Raw genomic sequence first — 27,921 nt, 5'->3', positions numbered from 1 at the left:
GAGCAAAATTAAAAGGATTTTGGGAACAGATGACCTAGGGTTATGGTGCTTGCAAGATCTGTGTGGAAAGGTTTGGGGAAGGGGAATGAAGGAACATTAGGAAAACTGCCCAGAGGGGGTTGGGCATAATACCTGACCTTTCTCCTGATGCTACTGTGGAAACTACTGAAAATAAATCACTAGCTCATGGATGCTCCTTGCCTTACATCTCATGCATGTCACCCGTTTTTTGCTGCATAGATAGAAAAGTAGCTTGGAAAATGGTTCATTATCTCCCTAACTTTTGTGAATTGGTTTGGGATGCTTGCAATTGTGACACCTTTTAATTTCAGTTGATAAGTGTCCACTTGCCATGCTGAAGCAAAGTGGAAAATAGGCATTAAAATTGGTTTCACTTTGTGAAGACCAAACTCAGAGCAATGGTTCTCAATGCTTGGTTTCACACTGGAATTACTTGGGGAGCTTTTTAAAATACTGTGCCTGAGACACACCTCCAAATATTCTGACTTAATTGTTTTGGGTGCATTACTGGGAATTTTTAAAGCTCCCTCAGTTATTCCAGTATGTAGCCAGAGTTGAGAATCATTGACTCAGATGAAATAAAAAATTCCAGATCACCCTAGGAAGTTTAATTTCAGAGTCTTCTTGAACACTATAATGCAGTGCAGTTTTGAACAAGGATGAACACGGGGTTCTGCACGTTCTACAATTTGCAATTATATGGGGTGTCATTTGTGCTATTGCTCTAGGAATCCAAATGGGAATTCTGCAGTAGAATTCAGAAGTCTGGAGAAAGAACTGAGCAGGCAATTATGAAAAGAACAGGACAGAGACAACTGGAGTCAGTCTCCCAAAAAAAGACTTGCTAGCCAAACAAGTTCCTGCTCTTTGTGCAGCTTGCTGCCTTTACCCCCATCCTACCAGAATAGGAACCATTCCCTAAGCAGGACCTGCCTGAGGGGCCTTCCATGAGAGCTGATGGCAAACATGGAAAATGTGGGTGGTGACCAGAAACTAGAGGTCATCCTTTTCCCAGTTATTGATGGCAGGAAAGCAGTGTTAGAAAAGTTCTGAAATTGTAACTTCAAGATTTGGTCTGAAATGATCACTTTGATAGTCTTTTCTTGTAAGGTTATATCACAATTAAACACCCAACAGAGGTTAATGTGTGTAGCCGAGAACAGATAACATATGCATTAATCAAGTCCTGTTTACACATCTGCTGTAAGGATGTTTACTCATTAATTTAAGTGAGACCCTATGTTCAATAACAGCTGTCATTTTGTGACAGTGTTGACTGTAGCTGACTTTACCTACTTCAAAATCTAAGATTCATGAAAGGCACACATTAAAAATTAATCTTTTTTGTAATTAAAAATTTAATATTCTCATTGAAAAAATTGTACAGTAAAGGACAAAACTAAGATATACCATCTAATGGCTCAGTGATCATCTCTATCAAAATTTTGGTTTATTTTCCTTTATATTTTCTGTGTCTGTGTATGCTAATGTATGTACATGGTTACAAAACTTATAAAATCATTTTTATATTTACATTATCTTCATTTGAGAACCCTATTTTTATTTATTTCATTATGTCATGGCCATTTTCTCACTTTATTTGATTTTCTTATGAAGATTATTTCTAATAGCTGTTTTAGGATTGCACTTTCTAGCTATATCATACTGTATGCACCTAAATCCCTTGCATTGAATATTTGGTTTTAAAATTGTGCTCTTAAATATAGCTTTCCAGTGAACAGTCTTGAATATCAGTGATCTCTGATTTTTTTCCTTGAGCACAATTTCACACTGGAACATAACAAATCTATAGATGTGGAACATTTCAAAGATTTTATAGATTTAAAACTTCATTTATGCTATCAAATTGCATTCTAGATATTTCAATGTAGATACTCAAGGTATCTACAAGAATGCCATTCCGCTGTAACAGCTCCAGCTCTGGGTTCTCTTGTATGTTAAATGTTGTCAGTCTGATTCATAATCTACTACCAAGAACAATGATCATTTGTAAAACTATGATAATTATAGTACTGACCCATATAAGGTCATTGTATTAAATGTGCTAATAATACATGTAGAGTTTGGAACTTTGCCTTCCCACATATTAAATATTTAATAAGGAATAGCTCATATTCTTATGGGAAAAACATGGAATCTTGTAATTTGCATCCTTTTGGTTTGCTAATAAACTTGAGATTTTTTTCCATATACTTAGTAGCAAAATGACCTGTAAAGGTCATCATATATTAAAGATAGTAATTACATATTATTATATATTAAAGATAATAATTATTTTCCTGCCATATTTTAAAATCATTTCCCCAAGTTCTCCTTCCTGTTAACTTTCTCCATTAAATGTGGGGCATTTCAATTTTATTCTAAGAATATAGAGAAGGAATTTGTTACTAATACTCAGCAGAAGTCTATGAGCAAGTCTGCTAAATCTTCAAAGCTATTTCCCATAGTATACACACTCACACACACACACACACACACACACATAGAAATGCAGTCAATTTATCTGTAAGAAAAAAACTGGAAGTGTTCCATGTGCCTTAAGATGTTGAGCCATCACTTATATTTTTAAATTTCTAATTTTTAACCTCGAGCTGTCTTTCAGTTTTTCTTTTAATCAGGATTAAGACCTAAATAAATGTCAGACTGTTACTCAGTTTCCAAATATGTGGCATATATGGTTAAAACTTCATTATTAACTTTTAGTGTTATTATGTTGTAATCACTACAATTAATACTTGCATAATTTGTGTTTTGGGGGAGCTTCCTGAGGTTTCCTTTATGGCCTGGAATGTTTAGTGTTTCTAAATGTTCCTTGTACATATAAAAATATGTGTTTGCATTTTCAATGTATTTATTATATTTATGAACTCAATCATGCATAATGTATTATTCAAATTCTTTATGTCATTAGTTTTTAATGGTGATGGGACAAAGGAGAGTGATCAAAACAACAAGATGAATATGGCTGAGCCCGTTTACTTCCCATTCCCAATTCAAGGATTGATCAAACTCTCCAGATTTATGGGGTTGGGAGTGGAGGGAGGATACACTAATAGGTGTTACAGAAAATCTCTCAGAGAAGTCTGCTGTCATCTCCATCTTTCCTTGCCTCTCTGGCAAAGTGTGATGTTAGAGCCCCTTTTATTTTGGTCTACTTGTTCTGTCAAAAGTGCCAAGCTTAAGACCTCAGGGTGATTGCTGATGCAGACATGGATGGTGTGGCTTCCAAATATCATTTCCACTTCCTCCGTCAAAAGGTCTAACTCTTCCCCACTTTCTCCAAGAAGTCTGGCTAGGACTACACTTCCAGTTCCTTAGCAGGGTGCCTGAACTTCAGCTCTATGCACAACTCCTTCTCTTCCTCTTCACTTTGTCTTTTTCCTGCTTTCACCTCTACCTGGAATTCTGGACCACCTCTCTCAGACCTATTGTTGCTTAATTGACTAAATTTAAGTGATTCTTTTTCATTCATATCAGGTATCAGCTTCTCATGCATGGCTTTCCTGATACTCTAGGTAAAGTCATGAACTAAAACAACCTTTTTTTTCTGCTTTATCACTGAGCTTCCATGTTATATGATAACTGTAGGTTTATGTGTTTGTCTGCCTGAATGCACCATGAACAGTTTGATACCATCACTTAGTACATTCCCGGGCACAGAGTGAATATGCAGTTAATTTCTGCTGTATGATTTTGTTAATGAAATTAAGGTGAAAGAAAGGGAAGAACATGGAGATTGGTAAGACACGGATATGAAGATAAAGATGGATGGGTTCTCAGTTGCTGAAGAATACTACTTTTACTTTACTCATCAAGATGTCTCCTTCTACTGGCTGAGTTCCTGGCACACCGAGAAATGCCATAAATATTCATAGAATGAAAAAAACTGGCCTGTAGACATCTAAGTAAAACCTGTCTCATACTGGGAGATGACTTGGATGACTTCTTTGACTTTTTTCAGGTCTGTTTTAATCAAATAAAGTTGTCTGTCAACTTGTCTTTAAAATGGTGATCTGCAGTGGAATATTCCAAGGCTTGAAATTGCAAGTTTATTTCCACTGCCACTTTACCATCATGATTCTTCCAAAACCAGAGAAGATACTCTCAACTTCTATTTTGCTTTCTATTGTGTACAGATCTTTATATTTCAAGTTTCAGATTGAGTTTCACGTCAGTTCTCTATATTTAATGCCTTATATAAAATATCCTATTCTCTAAGCAGGGAATGTACACAATGAACAGATTGGATTTTGAAGGGAAAAGAATGCACACAATCCTAGTATCTCCTCGAAATGAATAGTAATGTATAGACTCAATAGCCAAGAACTAAAGTGAAGTGGTTGAACATGGATGTCAACACTTTTAAATGGATTACCATTTTTTATAGTGTGCTTCACATTTTTGTCAAGGGAATTTGATAATTATAAACTGCAACAATAATGAGGTTTTGAATATTCATAGGCAATTAAAATGCCTCTGTGCATTTTAGCAGGGCCCTGTGGAAGTGTTACTCAGTTTTAGAAATAACTGGGCTATAATAATCAAATTCCCAAATATTCTGTTAAAAATAGAGAGGGGAAAAGCCTAGTTTAGTAATGTTTTTATGTACTAGAAAGGTTGATACTTGACTTACTCAGGGAGACTGTTATCATGCTTAATTTTTGTCATTTGGGGTCCTTTTGACACAACATAATGCCTATATATTTTTACATCCTTGACGGTCACAGACAAGTCTTAGATATATTTTTTTTAAAAAGGCAAAACACCCCTTCCCATTTCCAGTTTTCCAGACATCCTCAAATTTGGCATGGTGTAGGGACAAGGGAGCACTTTTAATTTTGTACAGTGTAGCAGAGACTGGCTAGCTGTCACCCACATCATCTTCTTTTCCTGAATATACAACTAAACAACATTTCCAATCTACTTTCCAATTAGGAGTAACTATGTTGAAGTTATAGCCAAGAGAATGGGAGCAGGAGCAAGGTGACCCACTTCCAGCTTGGTTCATAAAAACCTCTGACTCGTGGTGCCCCTTGTGCTTTCCCCTTCTGGGGGAAGATCACAAGGGCCACAGGATGAGATGAGACTGGGTTTCCTGAGTCCCTGCCTACAAGGAAGCCAATTAACTAAAACACCGACATTAGACTATTACAACACAAAGTAAACATTCATTGTACCTCTGAAATTTGGGAGTTGGTTTATTACAGTCGCTATCTTTAGCCTAATAACACATGAGGGATGGAGAGATAAACTGCCAACGTGGGCTTTTTTCAGCCATAGCTGAAATAATGGATATCATTGCAGCTAGAGTGATTCTGAATTTTTCTGCAACGTGATGTTTTGAAGTTTTTAATTTGATGCCTTTGACAAAATCTGTTTCATGTCATTTAAAAGCACATGTTCCCCTTGGCTGGTCCTCTTCATTTTTGGTTCGTTTTAGGGTTGTAGCAAGAAAATTTAAGAGCCATTCTACTGATACTTTCTTGCCCAAGTCATGCTTGTTCTGTAGTCATTTCTTTATTCATTAATTCCTTTCAAATACTTTTCAAAGGTCTATGGGCCAGGCCTTGTGCTGGAGTTAGAAAAACAACAGTAAATAAGGCAGATAGGAACTTTGTCCTCATGAAGCTTGTGGTCTAGCAGAAGAAGCAGGTATTACACACTACACAATAAATCATGAAAAAATGACTATTTGGAATTGAAGCAAATAATAGGAAAGGAAAATCTAGTCAACTGTGATATTATGTAACAGGGAGACCTAATCTAGGGATGGTGGTGGGTGGTGTCAGGAAAGACTTCCTAAATAAGTGTATTTAAAATGAGACTTGAAGGCTGCTCATCTAGGCAGAAGGGGAAAGAGCAGCAAGAAAAGCATTGCAGACCAAAGGAACAGCAAGAGCAAAGGCCGCAGTGTCACTGGTAAGAGCTGGCATTCAATGTCTGCTCTTAGGAGGCTAGGCATTGCTCTAATGTCTTTCAATTTAGGATTTCATTTAATTTTTTTGCAAAAGGCATAGCACATGCATATTACTATTCTCCTCAGTAGAAAAAATGGAGCTTATCTTTGGAACTAAGTGCAGTGTGGTTGAAACAGGTGGAGAAAGAGACGTACTGGTGGTAGAAGAGGCTGGAGGGAGAGCAGCAGATCATGGAAGGCTGTAGCCATGTAGTAAAGCTACAAGGCATATTTTAAGCAAGAGAATTGGTCACTAGTGATGTTTTTAATAGTCTTCTACCTCCTCTTGGATAGAGAAAATTAAAGAAAATAAAAATAATTCAGTATAAATTAACTTTGTGTGCATAAGCATGTGTGTGTTATGTATGTATATATGTATTCATGTATTATTTACTATTTTTAGAAGACTCTCCACTAACCCAGCATTATGATAGGTTGTTTTAGGGATATACAAGGTAAGAACAAAACTTTGTCTTTATTCTCAAGGATAAAACTCCCCCTTGCCTCCCACGAGCAGAATTTGACTGTTACAGAAACTTAATGTTACCTGAAGAACTAACAGTAAAAGCCTGTGTATTGTTTTTCTGTTACCAAGTAACAAATTGCCACCAGCTTAGTGGCTTAAAACAAGACAAACTTATTAGCTCACCATTTCTGTGAGTCTGGAGTGGGCACAGCTTCACTGAATCCTCTGCTTGGGGCCTCATAGTCTGCAGTCGAAGTGCTAGCCAGGGCTGTGGTCTCATCAGAAGCTTGGTCGGGGTCCTCAACTCACGGGTCATCAGCAGAATTTGGTTCCTATAGCTGGAAAAGTGAGTCCTTTAGCTGCTAGAAGCCTGCCTTCCCTGCTATGTGGCCCAGCTCACAGCATAGCAGCTTACGTCTTAAAGGCCTGGAGGGGAAGTATCTCCAGTCCAAAATAATGGAGTCTAACATAAAAGAATGTAATCACAGAGTCACAATCCACAAACATAATCTAATCAAGGGAGTGACTTTCCTATTATAGTCACATAGGTTTGGGATCTATACCCCAGAGTGTGCATGTGCCAAATCTTGTGGGTCATCTTAGAAGTCTGATTACCTTACCTTCTGAGCAGGAAGATGGGTTGTGAGCCATGGAAGCATAGAAAAATAAGAAACAATGAAAATTGTCTATATGGCCATTCGAATGTTCTTCAGAAAAGAGTGGGATTCACCTTCTCCCTGGCATTTCATATCTCTGGTGACCATATTTGTCCCAATTTAGCTGGGGCAATCCTCACACCCATTTTCAGTGCAATTCCATAGTGTCCTTTTTAAACTCTCAAGGACAGTTCAATCTTTTATTGTCAACATATATATAGCCTATTGTAAAAAGGGAGTAACAAAGCCATCAGAGCTTGGTGTCATTCCATATTTGTGTGATTGCCTTGTTCTGATTCCAGGCCTCACTAAACAAACTTCTGACAATTTACATGTCTATAGAAGAAAACCCTGGTTTCACTAGCATCAAAGTCAGAATCGCTTAATGCTTGTCTTTCTGACTATCCATTAATGATCAGACTTTCTGATTTATAAGCATCAATCCCTTATTAGTAAGACAGTTTTCTGATACTTATCAATTTCAGGATTCTGAGCAGGCTGAGTTGCAATACCCAAATTTGAGGTCCATGATGTTGATGGAGCAAGATGTACTCACCAATTTAAATGCTTCCCTGCAAAGCCATGTGTCCAGAACATGGATGTTTGGCAGATTCACCATGATGACTCTTTATGCCCCTTACTATAAACACCACTAGCAGCATAGGTAGTATGATGGGAGAGACAAGTAGAGACTGAATTGTTAGAGAAGTTCGAAGGCAGGCTACCTAGAGGAGAGATGTAATATGAGCTGAACCTCCAAGAGGGTGGGTTAGAGGAATAGGCAGAAAGATCCATTAACATCACTTTGCATTCTCCAGAAATTCACCCTTCTTTATCAGCTGAGGATTTCCAGTTAGCTAGAGCAGGGGACTCATCACAGCATGAGCAATGCTTTGTTTTCCATGTGCACCACCATGATCAACAGATAGACAGTCTCCCCTCCTCAGCCACAGATTTTCAGCCACCAGTGGTAAGGAAGTCCCTTTCTAGGATTCTGTGCAATAGTGAATGAGCCTGTTTATTCAATAAATATGTATTGAGCAACACTACAGATAAAGCAGGTGCGGGGCTAGGAATACAATGGTGCAGAAGGTGGGGGGCTAGGAATACAATGTTGCATGCCCAAGTCTTACAGCCTGCAGAAGACAAGTGTCTTAGTAGATTTGTGCTGCTCTAACAAAAATATCATAGGCTGGGTGGTTTATCAAGAACAGGACTTAAGTTCTCATGGTTCTGGATGCAAGGAAATAAAAAATCAAGGTGTCAGATTTGGTGCCTGGTGAGAGGCTGCTTCCTGGTTCATAGACTGGTCATCTTGCTGTATCTTCACATAGTGGGAGGAACAAGGGCACTTTCCAGGGTCTCTTTTTTAAGGACATCAGTCCCATTCATGAGGGTTCCACCTTCACGACCTCATCACCTTCCAAGGGCCCACCTCCTAATATCATCACATTGGGCAAAGAGAATTCCACATATGAATTTGGGGGCATACAAACATTCTATCTATGACAAAGACATGAACAAAAAACATTTTAACAGTTACATAATGGTGGTTGATGGGATGTCATGAAGGTGTATAATTGGAGGTGCTTCAGAGAAGTTTAGCTAGAGTAAGTGACACTCTCATGGAAATCTGAGGAAATATCAGCAAAGAAAAAAGGAGGTGAGAAAATTTACAAAATCCCAAAAGTCAGAAGGGGAAAAAAAATATTTTAGGATATTATTCAGTATTCTGAGTGGCAAGAGTCAAGATCAGAAAAGCAAACTGGAAATGAAGGGCATTTTGGGCTCACTAAGGAGTTTGAACCTGACCCTAAAAACAATGGAGGCTTTCCCCTGGCATTTGCAAAGATTTTTTTTTTCCCAGCAGTAAATCCACATAGTATTTTTTTGCTTTATGACAAAGAGCTGCAATACCATCTGTGTGGTTGGTGCGGGGGGGAGATAAACTTGAGTAAAAGGGATTTCTTGGACACAGTCTTATTTTCCACCACAAGCAGGTAATAATGGTTTGTTTTGGTAATTGATAATTTCTACTCCTGCCTTTCAGGAGACTTTTATATTACTCACTAGTAATCAAACTCTGTTTGTGAGCATTTTATTTTGTATACTGTAAGTGGAGTTTACATTTCCTTTGTTGTTTTCTCCATCATAAATTTTATTTCAATGTTAACAGCCTTTCCATTCGATAACAAACAAGGGAAGAATACAGTCCTACAGGGCTTGTCCATAACATTTCAACATTTCCTTTTTCTTATGTGTTTGTCTGGGGTATTTTTCAATCATTCACCCATGCACACATATGAAAACTATGTACCATCTTGCTATGAGCTCTGTTCAATATCACTATATTGAACTGGGAACAGAAAAATTTTATAGTAGCAGCTCTTTCCTTAATTTCAATTGATAGTGTTTAAATGATTTCAAAATTCATGCAAAAATGAAAACAGTTCCTCACATTACATTCAGGCAGATTCTGGTCAGAATTAGGGGAAATGACTTCATTGCAGTTGATAGAGAATTGGGCACAGAAAACTCAAAAACATGTCAAATCTTTAAATGTTTTTCTGCAAATTCAGTATTGCCTGGAAATGGGTGAATCATCCCAACAGTTTTTGAATGCTTACTAACAAACATGGTGCCTACTCTTAAAGCATCTGAAGCATGAACACAGTGAGAACAGTGTCTTGTGTTTTTATTCACAGGTGTTTTATGTAGGACTGGCAGCTTACTATACCATAGTGAAACTTTCTAACCCTTTTTTGCTGTCATCATAACTAGCACAAATGATATTTTTATAGGGGCTGAACCACTGAAATTTTCATGAAGACAAGTTAAAAAGGAGACAAGTTTTGTAACAAAATAAATCTACAAATGATAAATTCTTCAGTAGTTCTCCGGAAATGTTAGAGATATAATGTACCAATTATACTTTAATAATTTAAAAAGCATCCACCTGTCTTCACTAACTAATGCTTACCCTAGCAATTTAGGGTCGCACTGTCAGATTACATTCCTGAAAGTGATATTTTCCTTTGTGAAGAGGCACACAGCTTTCCCCAAAAGCTTGAAGTGCAAATAAAAGGCACCTCTATCAGAGAAAAGGGAACTCTCTCAAATTACCTTGAATTGGAAGAAAAAATAAAGGCTAAAAAAAGGGGATAGTAAGAGGAAGTGGCCTTTGCTCTGTTAACACAAGATGAATTCTGCCATTTGGGGCTGCAGTACTTCTCAATACCCAGGCAAGATCAATAGACCAAAAAAACACATGAAAATGATAAGCGATAAGTTAATAATCCTTCAGTCCCAGTGTGAGGAAGTAGGATGTGAAAGAAAGGAATTATGGCTGTTCTCAAATTCTAAGACCCTTGACTGGGAAAGGGACTTCAGTGTACAGTATGATTCATGTCACTTATTCCAAGACTAAATCTGTTCTATACTTTTCTTATGATTTAATGATGCATTTATACATGTTTACTTTGAATGTATATATTTTATCGGTTTATCTCAAGAACAGAATAAACCATAATGCTTTTGTTATTTCCTACAATCATTTTAGATCTTATATAAGCATCCATGAAAAAGGAGAAAAATAGATGTTATTAGGTGATGTGATTACATCTTTGGCCTAAACTTGCTGTGTCTCAGTGTCCCCATGTTTAAACTAAAAGTAATAATAAATAAGCCTTCATCAGGAATCAAATGAGTTAATACACATGGGTATACAATATAGTAAGTGCCTAATAAATATTATCTATGGATATTCCTGTAGCCAAGATACCATCTAATTGTCATATAATTGTTATGCATTTATAGCAACAGTAAAACTTGCTAAATCTAATATGAAATTCAGCATAAAATGAAAATACTTGTTTTTTCTGTTACTTTATCCCACAGTTGCTTTATAAGTCAGACAGGGTGTAAAGTGGAAAGGATAAAAGACTAATCACAAAGCCTTGGTTTTCATTGTTGACATTCCTGGCTAGCTGGCTTAGTTACCTCGTGTTACTTGCTTAGACCATCTGGGCCTTAGTTCCTTTGTTAGCAAAATAATGCCTAAATGTCTATGGTTCTGTAGTGACATTTACTGCTCCTGATATAATACACGTTAAAAAGACCACATGTTGAAGATGTTGTTATGTGACAAATCCCCTCCCCCAAAGTCTATTTTTACCTAATCCAAAAATTTTGCCTTACTCTGAGAAGAAAAACCCACAATTAGGGAAAACTCACAGCAGACACTTACCAACTCACCAGGGATTCATTTCTTTTACATATTATGATACATTTTTACATGACACAATGTTACATTGTTCCTGGATGTCCCAGCATGTGGCAAATGATTATAACTTCATTGCTGATGTTTGAAAGATTATGACTGATAAGGTAAGCCTTATGCTTTCATATTTCTGTTTCTACTTCATTCTCCTCATAAATAATTCATAGAACAAAATTACTGTCCCAGAAAAATACAGTCTGTTTCTTCAGCCCCTTCACACTTTATTGATCAGTGCATATAACTTTTAATACATATCCATGGAATTTAAAATCTAGTTTTTTTCCTTTGTTCCACAGGACTTTAGAGTCATATATTTCTACCCAAATATTTGTATTTACAAATTCTGTATTGCAAAAGTGTTGCCCCTAATTCCTTCTATTTATGCCCTAATCTCTTTGATAGGAAGGGCAGCATAGCCTCAGTTGCTATAATAACAATAATAATAATAATAAATAATAATAATAGCCACCATTTATTAGGTACTTAGGAATGACATGATTCACTATATCATTTTTTTTCTTTATACAATAATACTATGAGATAAGTATTATGTCCATTTAACAAGTTAAGGAACTGAGGTTGAAACATTAAGTTATTTGCCCAAGAAATCTAGAGTTATTCAAAGTCTTAGTGTTTGGGCTGCAGAGCCCACATTGTGAGCCATTAGACATGGTGCCTGTTTGGAAAGGGGACCAGCCCATAGGAATGGAATCTAAGATTCCAGCCCACATTGCCAAAATCTGCATTTCTATTATGTTGTTACTTGAGTAATTGATGCTATTTATGTTTTAAACAATCCTTCCAACATCTATTTGTAAGGTTCTAGCAAATAAGAGAATCCATTTTATATTGCCCCCAAAAATCTACCTATCTAGACTTTAATTTATCTAACCTTCCATATTATTTTGACTGAATGTATCCTTTCTGGCCAAAGCTGAGGCAGGTGTCAAGCAGCACCAAGACAACTCGGTGAGACAACCCAGCCCTGACACTATCTATGCTCCAGGGGAATGATCACACCCTTGAAATATGAAATGTCAAAATGCTGAAAAACAATGGGGAAAATGTCGTAACAATAGGAAATATAGAATTGAACAATTTAAGAGGGGTGGAAGGGCAAAGAAATAAGAGAAATTAAAGAAAAAGTTTGGAGCCATGAACAACTACAACAAAATTAAAATCCTATCTCTTAATGACCTCTTATTACCACTTTAAACATTAAAGGGAGTAGGGATATTAGAATATAGCTGATATTTGAGAGTGGTTTACAGATCCTCATATAAATATTCTGGGAATGTGGAAAGAAGGCAGACTCAAGAAAAATACGTATTTTTACTAGGAAAGTTACTTGTGAATATCCTGCCACTTTTTTTAAAAACTATTCCTTTGAATTTGATGTCTAGGCTCCATTTTTTTCTTAAGAAACATTCACGTATGGGGAATGAAATTTACCTTGTAATATAAGGTTCACTAAGAATATTTCAACTTAAGTGAAGTCCTAGAAGTTATCATGGAACTCTTCCCCCATTTATTTTAAACATCCTCAGAGAGTTTCCAAATGCAATATGTTGAAACTTTTCTAAATCATCAACAGGTAATACAAGCAGTGAATATTTAAGATTGATGTTTTCTTAGAAGTGAGAAAGAAATTTAATAAATGTGCAAACAATTTTTTTGAAAAAGGGAAACAATTTTAATTTTCACATAGCTATATACTACCAATGCTATTCATCAGGTCAGCTAACTTATGAGAAAAATTTCCTCTACCAGGACTCAAATACTTCTTACATCAATGAATTTATTAAATAACCTATACATCTATTCAATCAAAATAATCTTTATAATTATAGCCTGCATCTCTCTAATGAAATGAGACACAGAATTTTGCAGTATAATTTGTATTGCATTTTGAAGTGAACAATAACAATTAGGATTATATCATGCATCCCTCATATTTAGCTGTTTCTTCCTTTGCTTTCTTTTTAATATTTGATTAGTTCTTCAGGTGTATCTCTTTGTAAATCTGAAAACATTAGATATGATATCTAATGGAAATATCTAATCTTCAAGAAAATGAAATAAATAAGATTTCATTTATGTATTGGCTTCCCTAGATTTCTGTGTTTTTTATAAATATTTTCACAATTTCAGGGGAAGGGAAAATCTTAGACTAGTTGTCACATGTGCTACATATTCCATATAATAAAGTAACTTACTGTGTTCCATTCACTTTTTTAAGCCTTGGAGATGGAGTCAGTTAAGTAAAAAAAAAGAAGTCCCGACATTGGCAAAGCTTGAAAACATGAAAAAGAGAGCTTTGCATCAGGTTAATCTTTTATAGGGTCAGCTTAGTTTTCCATTTGCATATCCCTTCAGAATCAGTTACTGCTAGAGTGGACTTGGTCCTTCCTTTCATGGAATTCATGCTCTACAATATCTTCCATTTGGTTACAGAAGCTCAAAAGATTCAAACCCAGATGAAGATTAATAGCATTGTGCTAAGGCTCAAGGCATGCTTTTCTCTGCTCCTCCTCTCTCACCCCAGTGATATGTATAGGGAGAGAGTCTGGACAAGAGATTCCACAGTGAGAGGCTGGGCAAAGTATTTCGAGAAGCTGTGTGTCAAATGCGACCTGTCAAACCACATATCATCATTGTTCTCTTTCTCGAAAAAGTGTAATTGGTTGTAACAGGTGTTAATCACATTACTAACATCCCCAGCTTCCCTTATTCACATAATACATTGTGATCATAATCACTGACTTTATAATAACAAAGTTCTAGGACATCCACATATATCTGAAATGTTCAGTATAGTTTGATAAACCAGTGCACAACTTTTGACAATTTCATTCAGTCCCTTTTTTCCCAACAAACCCAATTATTTTGGTATTATTATAGCCCAGGGGCCCAAGGATTCTTGCCTATTGTGTGATTCGATAGAATGGATGTGCGAAGAGTCAGGTTATCAATAATTGTGCTGCCCTGGCTGCTCAGAGTGGTCCATGGACCTGCGGAGCTTTTTGAGACAAAGTACCTTACTGTGTCCCAGATGGCCAAAATTAAAATCCTTGCTTAACAAGACCTCTATGATTCTTATGTACTTTAAAGTTTGAGGAGAGCTAAACTAGAGCAGTGAGTCTCAGTGCAAGCTCTAAATTATTTAAGGAATATACTAGGGAAAATTTTAGTAACCATTCTGTCTGGGCTTCATTTCTGACCATTTAAATAAAATTCTCTGAGGTGGGTCTTGGGCTTCTGTTTTGTTTTTTTTTTAGAAGTTCACTAGGTGATTCTGTCGTGCCAACAGGGCTGAAAATCACTGCGCCTAAACAAGTGGCTTGTTAAATATTTATTATACATCTGTTACACCCCAGTTACTTGTTAATAGGGATGCCATGATAAGAAAGAGCTCTTGGCCTCATGGAACTTCCAGTCTAATGAGGTATGAGGTATTAAATAGCAACAAAAATATAAATATTTAATGGCTTCATATTATGAGTGCGAAGGAAACCTGGGAAAATACTTAAGTTTGTTGAAGACTTTACCACATACCTAGTGAAGAACGGGAGCAGGGAAAGAGGTTCGTAGAGGTTATGGGGAAAGAGACACCACCACCGATTGTGCAGGGGTGCCATACCAAAGGCTGCAGCTTGGGGGTGCACCCCACTGCATGTATCTTACACTCTAGTGACAGCCTTTATGTACCGATGCTGTGTGAGAGGGACTTTTAACAGTTTATCTTCCCTGAAAGTTTATATTATGTTAATTTCATCAGCCCAGAAATTAGCACTGTTTTCTAATTTGCACTAAGGCATTATATGAACTTGTAGCAGCCTGGTCTTATCTTCCCCGAACATCCCCCCACCTCCCACAACCAGCTCTCTCTTTTGGGTCCCTGGAATCTTATAGCTTCAATGTGGTAAGTGGGTGAAAGGTTGCCCAAGATGAAGGTGAACAGATCTTTTTACAGAACCATCAAGAGCTCACCAAAGTTTTGGATTTACCCTAAGCACGGATGGGTACCGTCAATTCTTCCATTAACATTTCAATTACACTCTGACTTACATTCTTAAAGCCTGAAGAATCTGTTGAGATTAGACTAGAACAGGATGGAGTCATAGATGATGGATGTGGAGCACCTGTTAGGAGTCCATTACTATAATTCAGGTAGGAGATGATGATACCCAGGCTTAGTTAGAGTGGTCATAGCAGAAAGAATGGTGAGTCAAGATATACTTTTATGTATTTATTTTTTATTGAAGTATAGTTGAAATGCAATATTATACTGGTATCAGGTGTACAACACAGTGATTCAGCAATTAGATTCATTATGAAATGCTCACCAAGATATATGTAGTCACCTCCTATCTCCAAATAAAGCTATTACTGTATTATTGACTCTATTCCCTATGCTTTAGTTTTTATCCCCATGACTCATTTATTTTATAATTGGAAGTTTGTATCTCTTTATCCCCTTTACCTGTTTCACCCATCCCTCTACCCTTTTCCCCATGGGAACCACCATTTTGTTCTCTGTATTTATTTTGTTTGCTTGTTTAGTTTATTTTTTAAATTTGTATATAAGGGAAATCATGGTATTTGTCTTTCTCTGACTTATTTCATTTAGCATAATACCCTCTGAGTATATCCACATTGCCACAAATACAAGGTTTCATTCTTTTTTGTGGCTGAGTAATAGTCCATTGTGCATATGTACTGCATCTTTATTCATTCATCTTCCAATGGACATTTAGGTTGCTACCATATCTTGACTATTATAAATAATGCTGCAGTAAATGTAGGGGTGCATGTATCTTTTCAATCACAGATTTTGTTTTCTTCAGGTAAATACTCAGAAGTGGAATTACTGAGTCATATGGTATTTCTATTTTTAGTTTTTCAAGGAACCTCATACTGTTTTCCATAGTGGCGGCACCAGCTTACATTCCCGCCAAGAGTGCACTAGACCAACATCCTCACCAACACTTTTTATTTATTTTTCTTTTGATACTAGCCATTCTTACTGATGTGAGGTGATATCTTATTACGTTTTTTATTTGCATTTCCCTGATGATTAATGATGCTGAGCATGTTTTCATGTGTCTGTTTGCTATATGTATGTCTTCTTTGGACAAATGTCTATTCAGGTCCTCAGCCCATTGTTTAATCTGATTAGTTGGGATTTGTGTGTGTGTGTGTGTGTGTGTGTGTGTGTGTGTGTGTGTGTGTGTGTGTGTGTGTGTGTGGTGTGTGTGTGTGTGTGTGTGTGTGTATGTGTATGTGTATGTGTATATGTTGAATTGCATGAGTTCTTTATATATTTTTGTATTGATCCTTTATTGGATATGTCATTTGCAAATATTTTCTCTTGATGAGTAGGTTGACTTTTCATTTTGTTGATGGCTTCCTTTGCTGTGTAGAAGTATTTTTAGTCAAGGTAGACATTTAAACAGGATGAGGTCTCATCCAAACAAATAAACAACAATGACAAAATTCTGACAGCAATCCATTAACCTCTGATACTAATGGAATCTAAAGTCAGAGATATGAATCCATAATTCAGCAGAAATAAAAATCTGCAAATAGCCTTGGCCTTACTGGAAACCCTAAGCAAAGCAGGTACGCAATAGATGTTAATTCCCTTCTTTTTCTCAGAAAGTGTTGTCACTTATGACAAGTTTTTGTGTCATTGCTTGAATCCACACCTTGAGACTTTTCCTGGGAAACTATGTATGGATAAAAGAGGAGGTAAATGTAAGATGTACCTCACTTCCTTCCCTGGCCTGTGTAGCAGTGCAGTGAATGAAGAGAAATGTGTAAGATGAGGCTGGACAGATTTTTATAGAGCTTAAATGCCTTGCTAAATTTCCTTGGGCACCTGATGTGTCATTTGAGGGAACATGAGGCCCATCATTTGTATGTTTACAGGAAAATCACATGAAATACAGAGGGATCACATCAGGGGGTGTCCATTACTCCAAACTCTTTACACCCTGAAATTAAGTATAGCTGACCCTTGAGCAACATGGGTTTGAACTGTGCAGGTGCACTTATGTGTGGATTTTTTTTTCAATAAATATAGTGGGAAAAAAATTTAGAGATTTGCAGCAATTTGAAAAAAAGTATTTTCTCTAGCTTACCTTATTGTAAGAATACATTATATAATACATATTACACACAAAATATGTGTTTATTGATGGTTTATGTTATTGGTAAGGCTTCTGGTCAATAGTAGGCTAATAATAGTTATGTTTTGGAGGAGTCAAAAGTAGCCTGCAGTCATTTGACTGTCCAGGGGGTCAGCACCCCTAACCCCCACATTATTCAAGGGTCAACTGTATTCTCTAAGGAGATGCAAAGAAGTTATTGTGCCCTTTCCTCCCAGCTTTTCCCTACTCTAGTCACTTGCTTTCTGTGCCCATTTACAGCCACATTAGCAACAGTATGACATAAGGTTTATCTTCTTTTCTTTTTCTCACTTTTTAAGGTCCTCACTCTCCATATGACTAATTTTCTAATGCAAAACAAAATTTGCTTATGCCAACTAAAGACTTTGTTTTTCAAAAACTAAAAGGAATATACTGAATTAATCTGTGGCTGAGCATTTTTTTGTCATTTATACATTTCTTTGTTCCTGGAGGTCCAAAGGAAAATCTAATTGGATATTTATTTCCTGCTTAAATTTCCTTGCTTCACAGTTACAGTGACTGCAATGGGGTATGGGGGGAGGACTCGATAATAAGGGTCAATGTAATAACCACATTGTTAATGTAATAATATGTAATAATGTAATAACCACATTATTTTTCTTGTGAAACCTTCATAAGAGTATATATCAATTCTACCTTAATAAAAAGAAAACACAAGTGACAGTGAGAATAAGAACTTTTAAAGGAAAATCTCCATGGTTTTAGCCCATAGCATGATGAGCCACCATAACATTCTATATTAAAAATCAGCATTTGCACATGGAATTAAAAATGTCCTGCGGGATTATTCTGCTGGAAAGTTCAAGTAAAACTGAAGCATGAAGTGTGGATGATATATTTTCAAGTGAATATAAAAAGACCAGTTGACAGTCACTTTGAAAGGACAGGCATCAGAAGAGTGAACCATTGTGTTAGAGCCTAATGTTAAATTTTAAACAGGTGTTCCCCATGGCTTTTCTGTTTTCTTCACTCCAGTTTGGTCTGTAGACACTTAAGCTTCATAGGTGAGACCTATTCAGAGACATCTGAATGTGGGTGATATACCCGGAATTGAGTTTTATCTTCACTGTGAAAGAAAAGAATGGGGAAATTTCTAGTCTGAAGTCTTGAAACGATTTAGCAAATACAAGACTCTCCACAACACTTTGTGTAGGATGGGTTAGCACATGGTTTGGATTATCTGAAGAGTTTTATTTCCTGGATGTGCTCAGGAGATAAATCATAACTTAATTTGTTGCTGATGGCTTCATTCCTTTTTTAAAAAATTGATTAAACAATAATACATTAATCCTGGGTATAGGCCTTTGTCTCTATCCAAACTTATCCCCAGAAGTGGGGAAAAAAGTGGTACATAAAGAAAACACTTAGGTTAATGTAGTTTTGAGAAATATATATAAAACATTCGGTCATGTATTTATAACAGGAAAGGTAGGCTTTGGAGACATGAACACCTGAGTTCAGGTCTTAGATCTGGCTTTGTTTAATTCAAGTTACCTTGGCCATGTCACTGAATTTCTTTGACCACCTCATTTGTTCAGTGAGGAAAATATGGTTATCAGGATGGTTAAATTACATAATAAATGGTTCTTTAACTCTTATCTCTGTGTGCATAAAATGCTTACAAAGTAGATAAATAAACTGTGGCACATCTACACAATGGAATATTATTTAGTGCTAAAAATAAGAATCCATTAAAAAAAATGGAGGAAACTCAAGTGCATATTACTAAGTGAAGGAAGCCAAACTGAAAAGGCTACATACTGTATGATTCCAAATATATGATAGTCTGGAAAAGGTGACACTATAGAAACAATGAAAGGGTCAGTGGTTGCCAGGGATTGGGGGTAGGGAGAGATGAATAGGCAGAGCACAGAGGGCTTTTAGGGCAGTGAAACCACTTTGTATGATATAATGGTATGTCCACTATACAGTTGTCAAAACCCGTATAATGTACAACACCAGGAGTGAACCCTAATGTAAACAGTGGGCTCTGGGTGATAATGATGTGTCCGTGTAGGCTCATCAATTGTTCAAATGTGCCACTGTGGTGTGGGATGTCAATAGTGGAGATGGTTGTGGGTAGGGGGGATCCTAAGAGGTATATAGGAATCAATTGTACTTTCCACTCAGTTTTTCTGTGAACCTAAAACTTCTCTAAAACAATGTTTTTTAATTGAAAAGAAAAAGATAACAAAGGTGCCTGGCACATAGTATGTACTAACATATATTAGCTATTATTGTTATTATAGACTTTTAGATTACTGAACAACATCTCTAGGAAGAATAGAGTGAATAAAGATGATTTGTATCCCTTTTAAATAAAATTTTAAAGAGACACAGCAAGGATGAAATGAAAAATGAGCAAGGAGAGAATGAGAGAGGGAGAAAGAGATTATGCAAAATCAATTTACCTCATGCTTCATACCCTGAGTTTAGAAAATGCTCAACTTGGAACCACTTTATGCTGGGGGCAATGGAGGCAACAATTAGTGGAGCAACTTGCCTTTATGTGTAGGGTCTGCCCATTCACTCTCTAAAACTAGGACCCAAATTTATAGCCTGGCATCTCTGACTCTGTGTTTCTTAGTTTTTTTGTTTATTTGTTTGTTTGCTGCCCAGTCTGATTTTGTCTGCTTTGTTTTTGGTGTAGCTTGCCTGTATTTCTGTCTCACTTCCATGGACCTCTCTTAACTGGCTTGTCCTCTGCTGTTACCTTACAACCTTAGAGTAAATCTTCCAAATGCTAATCACCTTGAAAAGGTTAGGTACTGGGAACTGGTAGATAATTGGTCCTCTGGGCAGGCATATTCTATCCAAAGTAAAGGGAATGATGGAAAGAAAATCTTCTCATAAAGTTAAATGGACAAAATGGGAGCAAGGGGTGGGAGTGATTCCTTCTTATTAATTTACATAATTTGGTGGGAAACTAGAAATGATCTGAAAGATGGTTAATCCAAAATACTTCCATGGGTGTTAAAAATCATTTACTTTCAAAGTCACTGTGGAATTGGAATATAGGTTTATGGTTTAAATATCTATTTTTCTTTTATCTTAAATTTCTGAATGTGACCTGACAATGATTCTTATTGGGAAGAAGACTGTCCCAAACAGACCAAATGTTTATCATACAATTATGGTGTATAAAGCTTCATGTGTTGTGTTCTCTCTCCTCCTAAGAGAAAAAGGAAGTAGCTACTATGATAATCTCCATTTTACAAATGTGGAAACTGAGTCATAGCTGTTAAATAACTTATCTGAAGCCGCTCAATAATTATATGGTGATACTAGGGTACAGAGCAGAACTCTGCCTAGCTCCAAAGAGGACCTCTCTTATTTTTATGTTCAATTGAACAAATGTTTAGAGAACTCCTTAATTATGCTGTCATATTTCCCACACTGGGAACTTTGAAGAAATAGTTCTTAATTCTATAAGATAGGAGTAATAAGGACTTCCTGAAGAATTGAATTTTCAAAATGAAGAGTAACTTTAGCAACTGAAGGTGGTCCTTCAGAGAACCACCAGGGAATTTAAAAGTACCAATTCAATATCTTGTTAATGGTTCCCATTTAATGTCACTGCTTGACATGATATCGACTTGCTTTTTATCATAGTTGAGCTCCAATTGAGAGTCTTGAAATGTTGAAATAACATCACCATATGTATAATTACTAGATATGCTATTTTTATAACTGTTTTGAAGAGAAATAATTAGATGCACTGTGCCATTTACTTCTTTTATTTGTCTTTGATCTTGCTCTGTAGGTCTTATAAAATAATTACATGAAAATATACTGTCAAAAATAAAAAACGGAATAGATTGTAAGTTTTTACAAATAAAAATTCAGGGGAGTGCCATTGAACTATATCTCTGAGTTAGAAGAAATAATCATTGCATGATAGCACAGTGTTAAGAATGTGGGCTCTTAAAACAGATTGTGTCTCCCTCTATCAATGCCTGTTGCAAGATAATTTTTCAAAGCTTCTTTCCTCAAGCGTAGGAGTCTGTTTCTCCATCCATTGAACCTGGCTGGCTGGCCTGTGATTGGCTTTGACCCTTAGATAGGCAGAAGCAAAGATGTAACCCTGGTGTTGTGTGCTTCTGTTAGTTTCAATGCTCTGCCACCTGGCCCTGAGAACATGGGGTGGCCTACTAAAGAATGGCACACCATGTGGAAAAGAGACAAGCTATCCATGTTAAGATAAGAAACCCCCAGCAGACGTGGCAGATGACCCAAACATGTGAATGAGCCCAGAAAAATTAGCCAGGACTAATGTAAAGAATCATTTGTAGGAGCTTAGCCCTAATAGCCAGCCCACAGAATCATGAACCAAATAAATGGTTATTATTTTAAGTCATTAAGGTTTGTTTGAATAGAGGGAGACAAAGGGGGGAATGGTTATTTAGCAAAATAGATACATCTGGGTTCAAATCCCAGTTCCAGCACTTACTACCTATGTAATCATGGACAGATTCATCTTCCAGTGATTTATTCCTCATCCATGAAATGGGGATAATGTGGTGGTGCTTAATGCTATTTCCAGGCATGTGTAGTCCTCTTCCTCTGAGCATCTATTAGAATTCTGCCATCTCTCCAGCCCCTTGGAGTTAGGTGTGACCATTTGACTTACTTTTTCCAATAAAATATGGGTGGAAATCTTTTAAAGAGTTGGGAAATCAAAAATCTTTATTTTCCTTATAATTCCAGTGTTTCAGATAAAGAAGGTCTGTCTTCTTGTGTCCTAAAGTGTGAAGATATATCTGGGGCCCCTTTCCAACTCACAGTGGACATTGAAAATTTGAGGTTATATATTACCACTGTAAATCCTAGCCTATACTAATTGGTATATAAATTAATAGTATCCTCCTGATAATGTTGTTGTGTGACCATATATATAGACCTCTAAGTATAATGTCTGGCACATCTAAAGTATTCAAAAGTAACTAATATTATTACTGCCTTATCAGACAACAAAACAAAAAATCCTTTGAAGATAGGATGTAAAGTTCTCTTTAAGAAAATAATTATATTCTTAATTGATATTCATGTACCATTTTATTTTCATCCTACATAAATCAGGGCTTAAAACTTTATCTGTTCACTCTATCAAGAAAATACAACATAATTGGAGCTTAATATTATTTACTTCATCTTCAACTCTATAAACTTAATATAATATTAGTTCTTCCATTTTTTAACTACAAAATAACCTTAAAATTATCTTAGGGAGTTGAGCATTATGATTAATATGTATTTATAATAGTTTCCAGTGTTTGCTTTAGATTACCCTTTAATTTATCACTGTCACTATGCTATACCACTCCAGAAAGATCTGGGTATGAATGTAAATGTTTATTGTACATGTATATGCGTATTTAGAAGGACAAGCCATCAAAAGGCCACCCCAAGTTCGCAACATGATTGTTTACATGTTTAAAGCACTATCTGTGAATATCTGACTTGAAAAAGACACATATGTGCTCTCTATCTGTGCATCAATGGGTCATGATTACAAGGAGGCATATTTTAGTTCAACAAGAGAAAGAATAATCTAAATAATAGAAGACTGATGGACATAAAAGTACCCTAGACCAATGTTTTCAGCTGGTAGAAATTTTGCCTTTAGCAGACATTTGATAATGTCTGGAGACATTTTATTGTCACTACTCAGTAGGAGATGTAGTTACTGACATCCAGTGGGTAGAGGCCAGGGATGCTGCTAAACGTCCTCCAGATAGATCTCATAACAAAGAATTGTCTGACCCAAAATGTTGATAGCGTTTCTCTTGAGAAATCCTGGTATAGATGCTGACCCTGAATGTGTTCAAGTGGAGACTGTCCAAAGCTGGGTATTTGTCTGGCTACAGGCAGCAAATACAATGTTTCATCCTCACAGTAACAAGGAATCCCTAATTCTCTCATTTTATGGATTTTCATGATTGTTGGGTCTAGATAGAGAGTGAGAGGTTTGGAAGAAGAAACCAAACATTACCTTAGTGGAGGTTTTGTGACTCTTTGTGTGCCTGCCCTTTGTTTTTGGTCTCTTTCCTGGGTCAGCTCATTGCCCTCCTCCCTGATAGTGTAGTAAGAAGGCAAAGAAATGGCCAGCTGACAAAGTCATGGTACAAAGGGAATACTGTCTGACCTTGGCACTCTTGGCCCACCACCATGTTAGGGAGGGAGCGGACAAGTCTTGATGAAAGCTTACGGGTTTCTGAGTAACTGGTGTGGAATTGGTGAGTTCATACTGCCCATTTGTCCTAGAGTAGAAAGCCCAGGTCACTTTTCCTTCAGCTGTATTTTCAGATAAATGGAAATAGATTTTCTCATGTTCTCCATACTCACTTCCCATTCTGTAAGGTTAAGTGTATCACGCTCTGTACAGAGTAGTCTCTTCCCACTTTATTTCCAGTTGGGTGCCACAAGGTGTGGGGAGGAATAAAGAGATGGGGGTGGCAAATGGTTCCTTGAGAAGAGATTGGAAGTCAGCCTGAAGAAATGAAGAGAGAAATAAAGGGATAGATCTGTTGAATGCACATTTTCTAGGCACCTATATATACCAGTTTCTATGTTAATACTGGAGATGGCTATGAAAAAAAATAATAGTAATATGAGGTCTTATTCACCAGGGAGTGTGGCAAAATCAATATCTTATGGGTCTTACTCATTTACATAAGTGATATATATTATAGTACATGTTCGTTCATTCATTCAATCATTTGGTAAACATCTTTTGAATTTCTAGTATGTGGCAAGCATAGCCCCAGGGCATAAGAATGTAGCCTAGAATGATGCAGGCATGATTGCTGTTCTCATAGGGCTTATGCCATGTGGTAAGGTGAGAGGGATAAACACAGGGTGTTAGAGAAGTACAGAGATGAAGCTTTAGTCTAGTTTGAGGGTGGAGATTGGGAAAAGGACAGGTCAGGCCACCTGGGACAGATGTTGGCCAATAATGAACTGAATGCAAAGGAATGAATAGCCTGGTGATAAAGACATGGAATAGAATTTCAAGCAGAAGAACTAGAATAAACAAATTAGGGGTGAGTGAAATGACTTGGTACCTGTGGAGTAACTACTACGAATTTAGAAATTTCAGAACTCAAAAATTTAAGTAAGAGAATGAGAAAAATTATAGAGATAGAGTGGGGCCATGTTTTTGCTATATATTTAAATAGATAGGTGCATGATAAATAATGATAGGTAGAAGGATGGATGGATAGATGGATGGATGGGTGGATAGACAGGTAGATGATCTATTGATTGATCATGGTGTATTCCTGGAGGGAATAGTGGCATGATTGAGGTAGGAAACCACACTTAAGGGTTTATTATTGTGGTCCAACAATTGGGTACTAGGTGGTCCAACAATTGGGTACTAGATTCAAGCAGGGTTATTAATAATTGAAACAGAAAGGGATTCTACAAATATCAAAGAAGTAAAATTGGTTGCTTGTAATGGTTATTTGTTGGACATGACATGATTGGGTTTTTCTCTGTCCCTTTCTTTTTGTTATAGCATTTCTTTTTCTTCCCTTCATTTCTCATTTCACATTTTAAAACAAAGTAAGTTGAGGGCATTATGAAAGTTAGAACTTCTCACTTTCTGCAAACCCCACCTAGACTTACATCTATTTTCCAAATTTCCAAAGTAGTTTTGGGGCAGGAAGACTAATGCAATAGAATCACAAGGCAATAAACCGTTCCTTTTATAAATAGCTGTGTCCAATATACATTGAAATTAATAAATCCACATCTGTGATATTAATATTACACACCTGAATTTCTGACATTAAAAAAAAATGCCTCCACAATGAGAAAGCTTCACATAGTGTGTGTGCAATATATTCAATTTTGGTTGAACATAAGTCTTGCGGGAAATCAGATATCAGAAAATTTTCCTGTAGGTAATGGAAAAAAACCCAAAACTAGTCATCATTTTGAAATATATCAAACATTAACATATGCAAAGAGTCCCAAGAACAGGTGAGTATAGGAAAATAGCCAACATATATTAACCTATTGAACACAGCCTGTGATAATTAAGCATTTTCATGATTGATAAGTTTTTTGGCAATTTTAAGGGTCAAATTGAGCCCAGTTGGAGCTGGACTATATTTGACATTTAGTAAATAGCAACTCATTTTTATAATGGCAAATAGTCTGTAAATTAAAAATTATAAATTATAAAATGGTAACAAGGCACACACTATTTTATTTTTTTCCATTGTCACCTAAGCCTGTAATAATTAAGGGTTCATTCTGGTACTATGAAGTTAATTTTTATAGACTTTACAGGGAAAAAGTTGAAAAGCTCAGAACATTTTCTGAGGCCTTTTTTAAAAAAATACTTTTCTGATTATTCAAAGTATTATAGAAAACATCTAAAATAAATACTATATATAGGCATACTTTATATGCGTTTTCTCTTCATCTTAATTGCTGTGGACTCATTTTTTTCCTGTTCCTTTCACTTGAGATTTTATATATATATGTAGTTTTGCTGTATTATTTCAAATCTATACATATATGGCAGATCATTTTAATTAAAGATTGAAATTGTTCTGATTCTAATGGTCAGAACCTAATCAACTCATTTGGCTAGTCCAAAACATTAACTAGGGAGTGAATTAGTATCCTATTAGTAATGTTATAACAATAACCTTTGAAGTTTAGAAAACCTCTGTAACACTTTTGTCTTATAATAGCTCATAAATCTGTTTCATCTGGTAAGTATCATTCATTCACTGAATAATGTTTATTGAGGATAGGTAATGTGTCATTCATATATATTTTCTTGTTATTGATATGAAACAAATGTGGAAGGGTTATAATCTTATCCAGGGTTATATTTTGGGACAAGTCAAGGTAAACATAAACAGCTAATAAGCAACAGTGTCTCTTTGATTTTCATGGGCCTAGCATTGTGCTACACACTGGGAGAGATTAAAAACATGTATAAACGGTGAGCTGTGTTCTGAGGGAACTTAGGATCTGTTTAGGAAAAGATCATACAACATATGTTGTAACTAGATTCTAATATCAAATAGTATTACATAGTATTTAAGTGCACCCTGACTACTGAGTATCGAGATAAGATAAATTAATGGAAATATAATGTATTCTACTCAAAGTCACTTTTGGTTTATTCTGCATGGTGTTGGAATTCCTGGATTTTCCTGAAAATATTGCCTACCAACACTACATCCATATTTTATCATGGCATTTAGCTGCTGCTAACTGAGTGATACGCCCATTCAACTAAGCATGTATTTCTCAGGGTGCCATAGTCTCCGCCATTCCCATTGTCTTTCCAACACTGAGCCTGAGCATCAGTGACTACTGATCATCATGAATGTGCTGCTGTTTCTGTCATATGGAGCAAAGTATTTTCTCTACTTAAGGAAATAAAATAAAATTATTTTTATTAAATAATAAAATTTATTATTTTAATAAATAAAAATGAGAAAGAATATAAGTATTTGGTAGATCTTTTTGTTTTAGGCTAAGATGAGACCCAGTTTCTGGAGAGAAATTAAATGATAATCCCACATGCTCAATATACAAGATTATGGTTTTATCTAAGTTATGTTGCCCACTTCACTCTTGTGTGTCTTGTACTTAAGGGCATATGATTTTATACTACTGAGGTAGAACAAGATCCTTGGATTTCAAGTAATTGGAAAAATCTTATGTGTAGACTAGAAGCTAAGCATGGCCTTGATTAATGAGGTAAGCAGACTGTACAGAAGATTATAGATCTATTAAAGTTGGAGATTCTGAAAAAGCCTGGTAGTAAAGAAACTACTATGGTGTGCTTGTTGTTTGTAGAAAGACTCATCTAGCACAAATAGATTATTCATATAAACAGTAGTAACAACTATGGTTGGCTTCTCAAGGAGTGTGAATAAGGGTTATAGGGTCTCAAAAGACATAGAGGAGTTGGAACCCAGAATTCAGCCATTAAGAAATGACAATGTATCATCAGTGACATGATCAGATGAATATGGCATTTACAGAAGACGGTGCTGGAACAATATTGGCACAAATTAGAGACCAACATTATAACCAGGGAATCCTCATGGTCTGGAGATTATTGTGCTATGATATCATAGGTGTGATATAATCAGTTAAGATTTGAATAGTGGAAAATATGTGCAGAATGTGCTCTCTGGGAGAGACACTTGAAGGAAGGAGCAGAATGAGAAATACATCTTGTCAGTGCCTCAAATTTGTTAGCACTAAAGAGGAAATAAAAAGCAAGCAAAGAAGTTACAGCATTTTGGAAAAAGTAGGGAAGACAATAAGGT

Source organism: Manis pentadactyla, chromosome 1, assembly GCF_030020395.1.
Source record: "Manis pentadactyla isolate mManPen7 chromosome 1, mManPen7.hap1, whole genome shotgun sequence".
NCBI classification, from domain to species: Eukaryota; Metazoa; Chordata; class Mammalia; order Pholidota; family Manidae; genus Manis; species Manis pentadactyla.
Note: the sequence above shows the minus strand (reverse complement) of the source record.